This window comes from Pleurodeles waltl, chromosome 6 (assembly GCF_031143425.1).
Source record: "Pleurodeles waltl isolate 20211129_DDA chromosome 6, aPleWal1.hap1.20221129, whole genome shotgun sequence".
Lineage (NCBI taxonomy): Eukaryota > Metazoa > Chordata > Amphibia > Caudata > Salamandridae > Pleurodeles > Pleurodeles waltl.
Genome location: NC_090445.1, coordinates 787,674,644 through 787,687,029, shown reverse-complemented (window position 1 = coordinate 787,687,029; position 12,386 = coordinate 787,674,644).

Genomic DNA, 12,386 nt, shown 5'->3' with positions numbered 1-12,386 from the left:
CTGAAGGACCGGACTTTCACTGCAGAAGTGACCCCCAGGAGTCCCTCTCCCTTGCCCAAGTGGAGGTTTCCCCGAGGAAGCCCCCCCTTGCCTGCCTGCAGCGCTGAAGAGATCCCTTGATCTCTCATTGACTTCCATTGCGAACCCGACGCTTGTTCTAACACTGCACCCGGCCGCCCCCGCGCCGCTGAGGGTGAAATTTCTGTGTGGGCTTGTGTCCCCCCCGGTGCCCTACAAAACCCCCCTGGTCTGCCCTCCGAAGACGCGGGTACTTACCTGCAAGCAGACCGGAACCGGGGCACCCCCCTCTCTCCATTGAAGCCTATGCGTTTTGGGCACCACTTTGAACTCTGCACCTGACCGGCCCTGAGCTGCTGGTGTGGTAACTTTGGGGTTGCTCTGAACCCCCAACGGTTGGCTACCTTGGACCAAGAACTGAACCCTGTAAGAGTCGTACTTACCTGGTAAAACTAACAAAAACTTACCTCCCCCAGGAACTGTGAAAATTGCACTGTGTCCACTTTTGAAATAGCTATTTGTGAATAACTTGAAAAGTATACATGCAATTGAAATGATTCAAAGTTCCTAATGTACTTACCTGCAATACCTTTCAAACAAGATATTACATGTTAAATTTGAACCTGTGGTTCTTAAAATAAACTAAGAAAAGATATTTTTCTATACAAAACCTATTGGCTGGATTTGTCTCTGAGTGTGTGTACCTCATTTATTGTCTATGTGTATGTACAACAAATGCTTAACACTACTCCTTGGATAAGCCTACTGCTCGACCACACTACCACAAAATAGAGCATTAGTATTATCTATTTTTACCACTATTTTACCTCTAAGGGGAACCCTTGGACTCTGTGCATGCTATTCCTTACTTTGAAATAGCACATACAGAGCCAACTTCCTACAACAGCTCTCTCAAGGCAGCTGTGTCTTACCAAATAATTCTAGATTTTTAGCCAACCAACTTTGTATTGATGTTTTGATTATCATGTGTGATTTCATACTGTGAACTCTATCTTTTATACTTATCTATGACATTCGAATAAAGAGTTTCTTGACTTGACTCACTGGTCAGCTGAGTACTTCAATGAAAGAACTCTTGTAGCTTGTCTTATCCCTGTAGCTTGAAAAGGAGGTCAGCCTTGTGACCAATGGAGTCCACTTCTTTGCCCTGAGTACAAGAGGGAGTAGGTCTAGTCGTTGAGGGCTCCTCTCCTGTCACTGACAACAGAGCCAGCCCTATTCTGATCTTCTACCTACAGATCCAGGAAGTGTTCTGAAGTGGGTGTCTGCAGGTGCCACATTTATGGCTGGCACTAGCTGGTGGGTGAGGGTGACTTCTAGGTATCCCCTAATGAATGAGGTAAAAGTTTCTGTTACCAACCCTACTCACTTTGGACAGTTTCAAGATGAGGAAAGTTTACACCCAGACAAATCTTGGTCTCTGAGGGCTGGGCAAGTGTGTAGAGAGTGTACTATGGTAATACTAGTGTCCTCCCCCATGTCACACCATAATTCAGTTTGAGACAGCCACCGTACCCACAATAAACCCAGAGACAAAAGTCTGGTAGGACAAAAACAGAGTCCTTCAGCAGCAACCCCACCGTGGATCCACAAGAATTGTCTTGACATCCTGTTCTCTCCACTTTCAAGTGTGCTCCAAGTGTTACATGTGAACCCAGCAGACATGTCAAGTAGGATTCGACACTCTAGCAAGATTTGACACTGTAGTGTCAAAAAGGATGCCTATAGCCCCCTCTCCAAATATTCTGCAGAGTTCAGAGGAGTCATTTCTTCCCTTTAAGGTCAGCCTATTTTTTGCTCCGCTGAGGTATTTCACACTTACTCAAGGCTTATTACTGGTTGGGAGAAGCTGGCGAGGCACATGCAATCTAGCCCCCAGAAACTTCAGGTAGGGAAAAATAAACTTTATAATATTTAATATTAGTGCACTTGCATACTCACACCTGCTCACATTCTCCCATTCACAATATTAAATACATAAATACTCACACCCAGCCATTCAGATGTACACGCATGCACCCAAACAAAAATTCAAAGCACCACTTACTGGGTGGGCCGTGACGATTATAAGGGCTCCACTCAGTGTGAAAGGCAGCACCAGAAGGTGCCAAGAGGCAGGAGCTGCTGGCTAATGAATCATGAAAGCCAGGAAGAGGAAGCTTGGGGCGGTTAATAGCAGGGAGCTGTGGTACCCCGAAAGCACTCATTGTGCTAATGCAGGAGAACATCTGGGTGAGGAAGCAGTAAGACCGGGGGCTCACAGGTAACAAGAGGCATTGACAAAGAAAACAAAGGTCCCATGCAGGCAGCTATGTCAACAACACCGGACGTTTCAGCCAATAACAGGGGGATCTTTACAGCCTGTCCCCTACAGAACCCTGTTCTGGCTTTATCAGTGACACTGCCACGCATCATCAAGGGGAATGTCTTCACAGGGCTTTGCTGGGATCATGTCACAACACGCAAAGATCTTCAGACCTTCAAGCCTCAACAGGGTGAAAAATGTGCTTCTGCACATGAAAAGCACTTTGCTGCCTGACCCTGGTGTGACAAGTGTCTTATCAAGTTGAACCTCGCTCACTTTGACGGATATTCATTGCTCCTTGGAAAAATAGGGAGGGTGGAGTCCCAACACCCAGAGTAATGAGGTTCCACTACTTTATTTTTACTATGCTTATTTCCACTTTAGGATTGACAATTACTGGACTCACCATTACTTCAGCCGGGCTAATTTATAATTGTAAGTCCAGCCTAGTCTACTTGGGAATTAGCACTGGTTCCTGTAATAATGAGTGTGCATGATGACGATGTCAAAGTTATAGAACAGAAGCTACTGAAAGAGGTACACATGGAGATTCAACCTAATCTTATTTTCTTTTTAGTCAAAAATAGTTTCTACTGAGGAACCTTTGATCAAAGTGTATTCCCATCTTGCTTTTTTACTAAAAGTGTATATCTCACCAAAGGTTTCTGCCAAAAGACTCAATTCAAACAAAAGTTAATGATTTATTCTTCGAAGTGGCCTAGAGGCCTCGCACATGCCTTTGCGAAGTCCATGCTAAATGGTAGCAGCAAAATCGGACAAATAACTATTTTACCCTGTGCTGCCTTTCAGGTAAAGCTGTTGTGTTCGTGTGAAGAAAGCGTAGCCTGTAAAAGTGTTAGAAAGAAAAACACAAAGATTAATATGGTAAAATGCTCCTAATGAGGTTTAATCCGAGTGCCACACATTTCTAGGAATTATTTTCTCTGCAATTACTTAGCACTCAGTAATTACATTGAATGCAACTGTGCACTTACGTTCCTGAACAGTTCCCTGTTGAGCTGCAGTTCCAAAAGAACAGTCAACAGAGAAAGCATACCAATAAATCTAAGCCACTTCTTTTGAAGTTTTACAAGCATCAAATCCCAAATGTCAGCAGTATTGGGACGAAAAACGCCCTGAACACGGGGAAAGCTCCACTTGAGCGTACACATATCTCTTATTATGCAGATCCGCTTGGCACATGAAAACTGAAGTTTATGTGTTTAACAGTTTTTGTGCAGGTTCGCATGATGGTTTGCTTTAAAGAGCAACATCACCAGATGTAGAGAGTGACAGGAAGTGATGTACCAGAACATCTTGGGTTCTTCCTGCAGTGTTGTGCTAATGAAGTATCCTCTTGAGACAAAAACCATCAGTCTCTATGCTGCCTTCTTAGCTAATCACAATTTAAGATGATGTATGTATAAGTAGTGTTTGGATTCTGTGAAAACAAAGAGTCTGAAGGCCCCACGACCACTTTGTTCCTGGTGCGTTGTCCCCTCAATAGCTTACATAAAAAATACCCTTTCCATTTCATAGATCTGTAAATGTGCATGTTACTGCTACAGCATGGTATTATGCTCCCAGAACTCCAGTCAAACGATGTTCCATAAATAGCTAATGGGTAGCACACAACATGACTTTGACAGGCTCTCACAACCAGTGGCTGGTATCTGGAACCCTCATCAAGAAATGCCCAAACCAAGGTCCCAATGTTAAAGTGATAACTGTATTAAAACATAATGATAACAGATATATCGAAACAGCAGATGAATGTGGTTATTAAAGGTCACCTATGTTTTCCTTGTGAAAAATAAATGAAATAATTGCTATAGTCTGCTAAAGTTAAAAAATATGCCAACCGGTTCTTGTTGACTGAATTTACTGTGCTTTTAAGTTCATAGTTAGTCTGTTTACCAAACCAATTGTTCTCCTGAGCTCCCGCCATAAAGTCAACACCTTTGTGTGACAAACCAGGTTGCTCTCAGAATGCAGAAGTAACATCAGTGGAGTGAGTGTATGTGACCCGGTCACCCAGCAGTTTGACCCCCCAAAACTTTGCCTCAACAGTGTGCACACAATTCTATGAATTGGGGATGATGTTAAACCTCATTTTTATGAGGCAATGTGTGCCGGAGGTAAAGCACCTCCCAATACATCAAAAATCAGGAATACAGTAAATTATGTAAAAGGGTCACTAAATAGCCGAGCTCTAGATCAGCAGACTAGTTAACTGTTTTTATTACAATTTTTAAACAAGCATTGGCAAGTCAATAGGTCTGACCCCATATAAGAGTTATTGGCTTGGCAATGTGTTTTTGCGATGTTGTACACTAGTGTGGCTGCTGTTTAGCATGGCTATAAGTTAGTGGCATGAAGTGTCATAGAGTGGAGTGGGGTAGTAGTGTCATAGAGTGGATTTGTTGAGTACAGTGTTGTAGAGTGAAGTAGGGGGAGTAGAGTGTCACAGAGTTGAGTAGAGTTCAGTGGTTCAGTGAAAGAGAGTGTCCTAGAGTACAGTGTTATAGAGTGGAGTGGTGTAGAGTGAAGTGGGGTGGAATAGGGTGGAGTGGGTTGGAGTGTATTGAGGTTAGTGGGCTGGATTGGATTGGAATAGAGTAGAGTAGAGTGGGGTGGGGTGGATTGGATTGAGGTAGAGTGGGGTGGATTGAGTGGACTGGGGTACATTGTTGTGGAATGGATTAGATTAGGTTGTGGGTGGGTGGACTGAACTGTAGTGATAGAACTGGGGTGGATTGGATTGGGTTGAGTTGAGTGAGGTGGATTGGATTTATTGGATTGGAGTGAGGTGAATTTAACTAGAGCGGGGTGGGGTGCTTTGGATTAGAGTGTTGTGGACTCAATTGGAGTGAGGTGGATTGGATTGGGGTGGATTAGATTGGAATGAGGTGAACTGAACTGGAGTGAGGTAGATTGGATTGGAATAGAATGGGGTGGATTGAAATAGATTGGATTGGATTGGAGTGGGGTAGATTGGAATGGGATATATCTGAGTGGGGTGTCCTGGATGGGGGGGGATTGGATTGTAGTGGAGTGAATTGAAATGGAGTAGGATGGACTGGAGTGGGGTGGATTTCATTTGAGTGGGGTGGACTGGATTGGAGTAGGGTGGATTAAGGTAGACTGGATTCGACTGGTGTAGGGTGGATTAAGTTTAATTGGATTGGAGTGGGATTGATTGGAATGGGGTATATGGATTGGAGTGGGTTGATTGGGCTGTGGTGGATTCAAGTGGAATGGGTGGTTTGGACTGGGATGGGGTGGAATGGATTTGAGTGGTTCATTTGGATTGGACTAGGTGGGTGGGTTGGATTTGAATAGGGTGGATTGGATTGGAATGGGGTGGACTGGACTGGAGTGAAGTGGGTTGGATTGTTGAGGGGTTGATTGAATTGGAGTGGGGTGGATTGGATTGGAGTGGGGTGAGTGTATTAGATAGGTGGATGTGAGGTGGATTGGACTGGGTAGATTTGATTGGGCTGGACTAAGGTGGATTGGATTGGTGTGAAGGGGTTTTGATTGGAGTGGGATGGATTGTGGTGTATTGGAGTGGAGTGAATTGGGATGTAGTGGGGCAGATTGGAGTGGGGCGGATTAAAGTGGGGTGGATTGATTTGGATGGGAGTGGGGCAGACTGGAGTGGGGCAGATTGGTTTGGATTGGAGTGAGGCAGACTGAAGTGGAGCAGATAGTTTTAGATTGCAAACGGGCAGTTGAAGTGGGGTACACTGCTTTGGATTGACATGGGACAGATTGGAGTGGGGCAGTTTGTTTTGGACTGACTGGGGCAGACTGTTTTGAATTGGAGTGAGGAAGATTGGAGGGGCGTAGGTTGTTTTTTATTGGAGTGGGACAGATTGTGGTGGATTGAATTGAAGTGGAGCAGAGTGAAGTGGATTGGGTGGAGTAGGGCAGATTGGACTAGGGTGAATGGGAGTGGGGCAGACTGTAGTGTGGCAGATTGGAGTGGGGTGGTCTGGAGTGGGGCAGATTGTTTTGGATTGGAGTGAGGCAGAGTGGAGTGGGGCGGGGTGTTTTGGATTGGAGTGGGGCAGATTGTTTTGGACTGGAGTAGGGCAGATTGGAGTGGGGCAGATTGTTTTGGTTTGGAGCTGGGCAGTTTGGAGTGTGGCAGATTGTTTTGGATTGGGGTGGGCAGATTGAAGTGGTGAAGAATATTTTTAATTGGAGTGGGGCGGAAGCAGAATGTTTTGGATTGGAGGGGGAAGATTGTTTTGAATTGGAGTGGGCCAGATTGGAGTGGGACAGGTTGCTTTAGATTGGAATGGGGTAGATTGTTTTAGATTGGAGTGGGGCAGATTGTTTTAGATTGAAGTGGGGCAGATTATTTTAGTTTGGAATGGGCAGAATGTATTGGATTGGAAGGGGGCAGATTGTTTTGGATTGGAGTGGAACAGAGTGGAGAGGGCAGAATGTTTGGGACTGGAGTGGGCAAATTGTTTTAGATTGGAGTGGAGCAGATTGTTTTGGATATGAGTGGAGTAGATTGGAGTTGGGCAGATCTGAGTGGGGGGTTGGGAGGACTGGAGTGTGGTGGATTGGAGTGGATTGGGGTGAGTGGTTTGGATTGGTGTGGGGTGGATTGGATTGGTCTGAGGTGGATTGAATTGAGTGGAGTGAATTGGATTGAGTAGGGTGGATTGATGTGGGTGGGGTGGACTGGCATGAATTGGAGTGGGGCAGACTTGATTGGAGTGGGGTGCATTGGGGTACACTGCACGATTATGTGGTAAAGCATACTTTAGGAAATTACACATAAGAAATTAAAAATGTAACTTTGAAATATTTTAAACAAAATAATCGTCATCTTTTGAGAACAGTGCCAACAAGAAAAAACAAAACATGAGTGCAAAGAGAGAAAAGAAGACTTGGCAAAATAATGGAAAGGAGTTAACTATATAAAATACAAATTTCAATTTTGATTGTCCTGCTGGGCATGTTTTTGCTAGTCACACACCTTCTGTTTGCGGGGCCCTAGAAGATAAAAAGAGTACCTCAATCATTTTGGGAGCTGTGGACAGCCACTGATCAAGATGAATCAAGAAGTGCATGGTCTGTGTTCCACAGACAGAAAGGAAAATGATACGTGTTCTGCAGTGACGCACAGAAGAATGCCTTGCATGTCAACAAATGGTAAGCAACGGGTGGGCTCTAAGCCCACTGTAAGATTACAGTAGTCTCAAAGAGACAGTGCATGCACTGTCTAATCAAGACCGAAAAAAAGACGGTACAAAGTCAATACCATGAAGGTTTTCAGCTAATTGTGCATTACAAAGAAGTGCAAAATCAAAAAGTATTCTAAATCTCAAGTGGGCTTCAAAATCAAGAAAGAAATGCAAAGTATCCCTAGCAGCATAGGAAAGGCCTCTAGTTCAACACAAAAATCAAGAGTTTTTATACATTATTTTCACATATGAAATTACCAAAACTGTAGATTTTTCATGGCATGATCAAATACGGTACATTAACAGCGAATCAGAGTACAATTCTATTCAGCGTCATGTTATCTAAGCACCTAAGCACGTTCCCATTACATGACTATGAATTCTGCCCACTTCATGCTAATGCCATCTGAAGAAGATGGAAAATTAGTTACATAAACAAAAGCAAGCTATTATGAATAAACAGGGTACAGTGAACTAGTGGAAGGACCTTGGAACAAGATACAGTCTTGCTAGGCCAGGGAAGGTTAATCAAGAATAGCATGAACAAAGCCAATTGAAATAAACAAACATGATTCTGCTTGACTGGGGCCTGAGAAATAATGAACAATGCAGGGGTAGGTCAGGAGAGAGATCCATTTTGTAAGCGATGGCTGCTAGGGCCAAATTTAGGCCTACTTGATAAGGGGCAAGGAAACATCATTCTATTCATCACAGAAACCCTGTTTGAAAGAAACAGTAGTATATCAGTATGTTCGTGTGAAGTCAAGTGTAAAACCTAATTTCGCACATTGTTAATATTGCACAAAAACATAAATGTACAAAAAACCTCAACAAGTGTTTGCAAAAAAACTAGTCTCCCTAAGGAAGGTATGTGGCTGATGTGCTAGAGGTCTTTGCTACCTCAAGTCCATAGAACGGTGCATTCTTCAACTTTTTCACTGGCAGTGGCCAAGACAGCTCCACCCATCTTGCACTGGGTGTACCAATATGACCTGGGCATAATCATCAACCCTAGAGCCCCATGGTGAGGGGAGCATTAGAATGGCTTTACTTTTTCTTACCTCCAGGTTTTACATGGCAGTAAGGAACAGTAAAAAATTACTACATAGCTGTTGTTCTAAATTAGGAGGGCAGACATGTAGCCATATCTCCAACATATCTTACTCCCCAGGGCAGTTGGAGAACTTTGGCCATGGCTGAGACAGTGTAGGCGCCACTGTGGCCAAATTTAAGATCCGCCCGCAATTACATTTGGCAGATGTACCACTATATTGGCAGGGAGGGAACTCCGTCACCGTTGTGATGGAATATCCTCTCCGCCAATATATAAATCAGGCCCTTAATTTTGGCATACCGTACCACTGTGAATGGAGTTCCACAAATGTCACCTTTCGCTTGAGTGTGTGGGGACCCTTTGAGCTCTAAGTTGGTGCCTCACTGCCTGAAGCAGATAATGGACATGGGGTCCAGCACTGAGGGGCTGATTCTAACCCCGGCGGTCTTTGACCGCCGGGGCGAGGGTCGGCGGGAGCACCGCCGACAGACCGGCGGTGCCCCGCAGGGCATTCTGACCGCGGCGCTTTGGCCGCGGTCAGAAAGGGTAAACCGGCGGTCTCCCGCCGGTTTACCGCTGCCCTCAGAATCCCCCATGGCGACACCACAAGACTCTTGCTGTAATAAGTATATTTCAGTTGTTCTCTGCTGCTTCTCTACACCACAACAAAGGACTAGCCAAATCCATTCATTTGTGGAAGTAAGCACACACTGTTTATGTGCTGAGGCTTTCCTTGCGTGAATAGCTGCTGCCTTGCCTGGCATTGTGCTTTGACTTGGGTGCCAGAAAAATATACCTGATGCACAATTAGGCTCTGCTGATCTTAGAATTCTGTGAAGAGGTAGATTGCATATTAGCTGGATCCAGTGCTTAATTTGAGCCATTGGTTGCTGGCAGGGGGCACAGGCACCTATTTTTAGGGACCAGCACTTATTTCGTTGCATCAAATATTTACCGAATGAGGGAGTAAAAACACACACATTGGAAAGTCTGAGATAGAGAAAAACTGGAAAACAGCTGCACAGGATGGGAGCAGGAACCTGCAAGAGCGAGAAAAAGTGATGAAAACTGTCTGGTAATGGATTAAAGACTTCCATACTTGATATTCACCATGCCGATGTCAAAGTGCACTAGCCGCCGGCTTCTGAGCAGAACTTCGGGCACCAGCACATTTTTCTCACAAATTAAGCACTTGCTAGATCCCAAAGCACAGAGAAGATCTTGTGAATGGTCACAATCTTGTCTGCCCTCTTTCAGAACCAAGAGCTGCACCCTTGAACGTGGAGCCTGACGGGCAGTGTTGCTAACACTTTGGGGTTATAAGATACCCAACTTCAAAGGTGTTGTGTAGCCATTTTAGTTATAGCTCCATGAACGTTATTTTAGCATACTAGGCCTGCCGCTGTGCACTTTAACCTATATATAATTTATTCAGCTTCATTTTATTATTCTTACAATAGCCACTTTTGCAAGACATTCTTGCTCACTCTGTGCTTCTTTCAAGGCTGTAGTAAGATAGGTTGCTGATGAACGTGGTACAAGTTTTGTCTCTGACATTCATAGAAAAACACACATCCTTACGTAGGGACATTTTCTCAGAACATCAGCTGTTTTATTATAAAAACACTTTGTTGTCCCTTATACATTAGAGAGAGATTCCAGCCAGAGAACCATGACTGTATGCTGATTGCTGAATGCTTCGCTACAGCTGCTTATGCAGACTTCAGGCCTTTGCTCAGGTATGGGGGATGATGTTGTCCCAGGGGAACCTGAAGGGCAAAATTAGAGCTTAACAGGCTGTGCTCTATTATAGCCTAGGTAGGAATTAGTCTATTGATTTTAGTTACAACATGGTAGCGTTATTTCTATGGTTTACTCTCCTTGTCACAACTTTAATCTTGTCATGCTGTATCATCCTGGTTAGTGCAGCCCACGTTTTGCTATCGAAGTTGCAGTCGCTTCATTAAAATATTATTGAAACATATACTGCCTCTGTTTGTCATTGTGTATATGAGACTAATGTAACTGAGAGAAACGGATGAGACCTCAGTGACCACGGTTTCCCTGAGAAATCAATTATGTCATGCGCTCGGCTGCCCAATCATCCCTGCCCTTCAGTAGAGATGAGGCACTGCTAGTTAGCCGGCAAAACCCGGACTAGGGCGACAGGTGTCACCTGTAGTGGATTAGACTCCCACACAGCAGGTGATTCTGCTGCTCAAAATCCAGTGGTCTCATTAGAATAATGAGAGCCTCTGCGACAAAGGTGTCGTCCAACCTTAGTTCTAAGGAAGGACACTGAGCAGGTTTGCCTATCAAATAATGTCACCAGGAACACTGAGGCACTTGAGTTTAGCGTACACATATCTTGTTATCTTCCACCAAATATTGCATTTTGAATTTTGTGTGTGTGTGTTGTCGTTTTTGTGAACACTATAGTGGGGTAATATTTATGCTGTAAGATCAGGATCCTCATTGTTCTTAAATACGAATTGCATAGGATTCACAATCAATTAGTAATGAACAAAATACATTGATGGTTATGTAGGTGATCCTTGTTGCTGTTTATATTCATATGGAATATTTGGGTTGCTTTACTAAACTGTGGGATTTCTGTTGTTTGGTTCCAACTTTTCTCTATAGATATATTCATAAATCTATGGTGTTATCAAACCGTTGTGTGTTTTAATAAAATAACAACGTTGGTTGGACCACCTATATTTACTGTACTTGTGAGATCTGTGTTGTACTGTTTTATACTCTTATCTCCCTTCCTTTAGCCTGGGCCTTGAATGCTCGACCTAGCTACCCTCTAGATGCAAGGATGCTTGGAAAGTTAACATTGTTTATCAGAGGGACCTAATCTGGCATTTTGTGAGTGACTGTTTATTTTATGCCTTTCACCTCAAGGTGTCCGAAAACAGGAGCCAAAAACGGGCATCATTTTTGCCTTTTATGTATTTACTCTCACTGCTGACATTCCATTAATGGGATGGAATTTTCGCTTATATTTCAGTCTTGGCACTGAGCCTCGTTAAACGGGCCCCTTTGTGAAAATCCTCAGAGGCTACTTTGAAGGCTGCCACTTTCTACCAGTATGTCTCCAGTCAAGCTCGAAACCAGACTCAATATCACACAGGTTTTCTCCATTTATGGGAGTTCGCTCATCATCAAAAGATAAACAAGCAATAGCAATGCCAATAGGTCTGGCATATAAATGAATGTGCCTCTTCATTCCTTGAAGGGTTTAGACACTCAAAAAGGCATTACACATGCTCTCTATCTTAGCACTTGTACATCCTTTCATCCACCCACTTACACTTTTGGGCATTCGCCCAGCCATAAACTAAACAACATGTATAAGATAAACTAAAAGTATAAAAATAGAAAAAAGGAAAAATGCTGCTGCTTAAACATGGCAGACATATGTTTGAAATAACAAATAAAATTAAGCATATCATCAGGTGCTCGTTTTGTAGGTGTATTGTGCATAATGTATCACTGTTTTAAAGTTCCAACATGCCTACCACATTTAGAGCCAAAGTGTTGACCATCTTAGAAGGGCAAAATAATCACACAATATTGACAAGACTATTGCATGATGGTCTCCTGGTTAGAATCAGTGGCCACATATTTTAGTATTGTCCCTGATGTCACAGTGATCATCTATGAGTTGCATTTTATGCACTATGTTAACCAAACTACTAATAGTTTAACTGTAAAGTGATGCACTGAGAAAACATATTAGTGTGCATTCACTCTCGACTAGCTGTCGAAACAT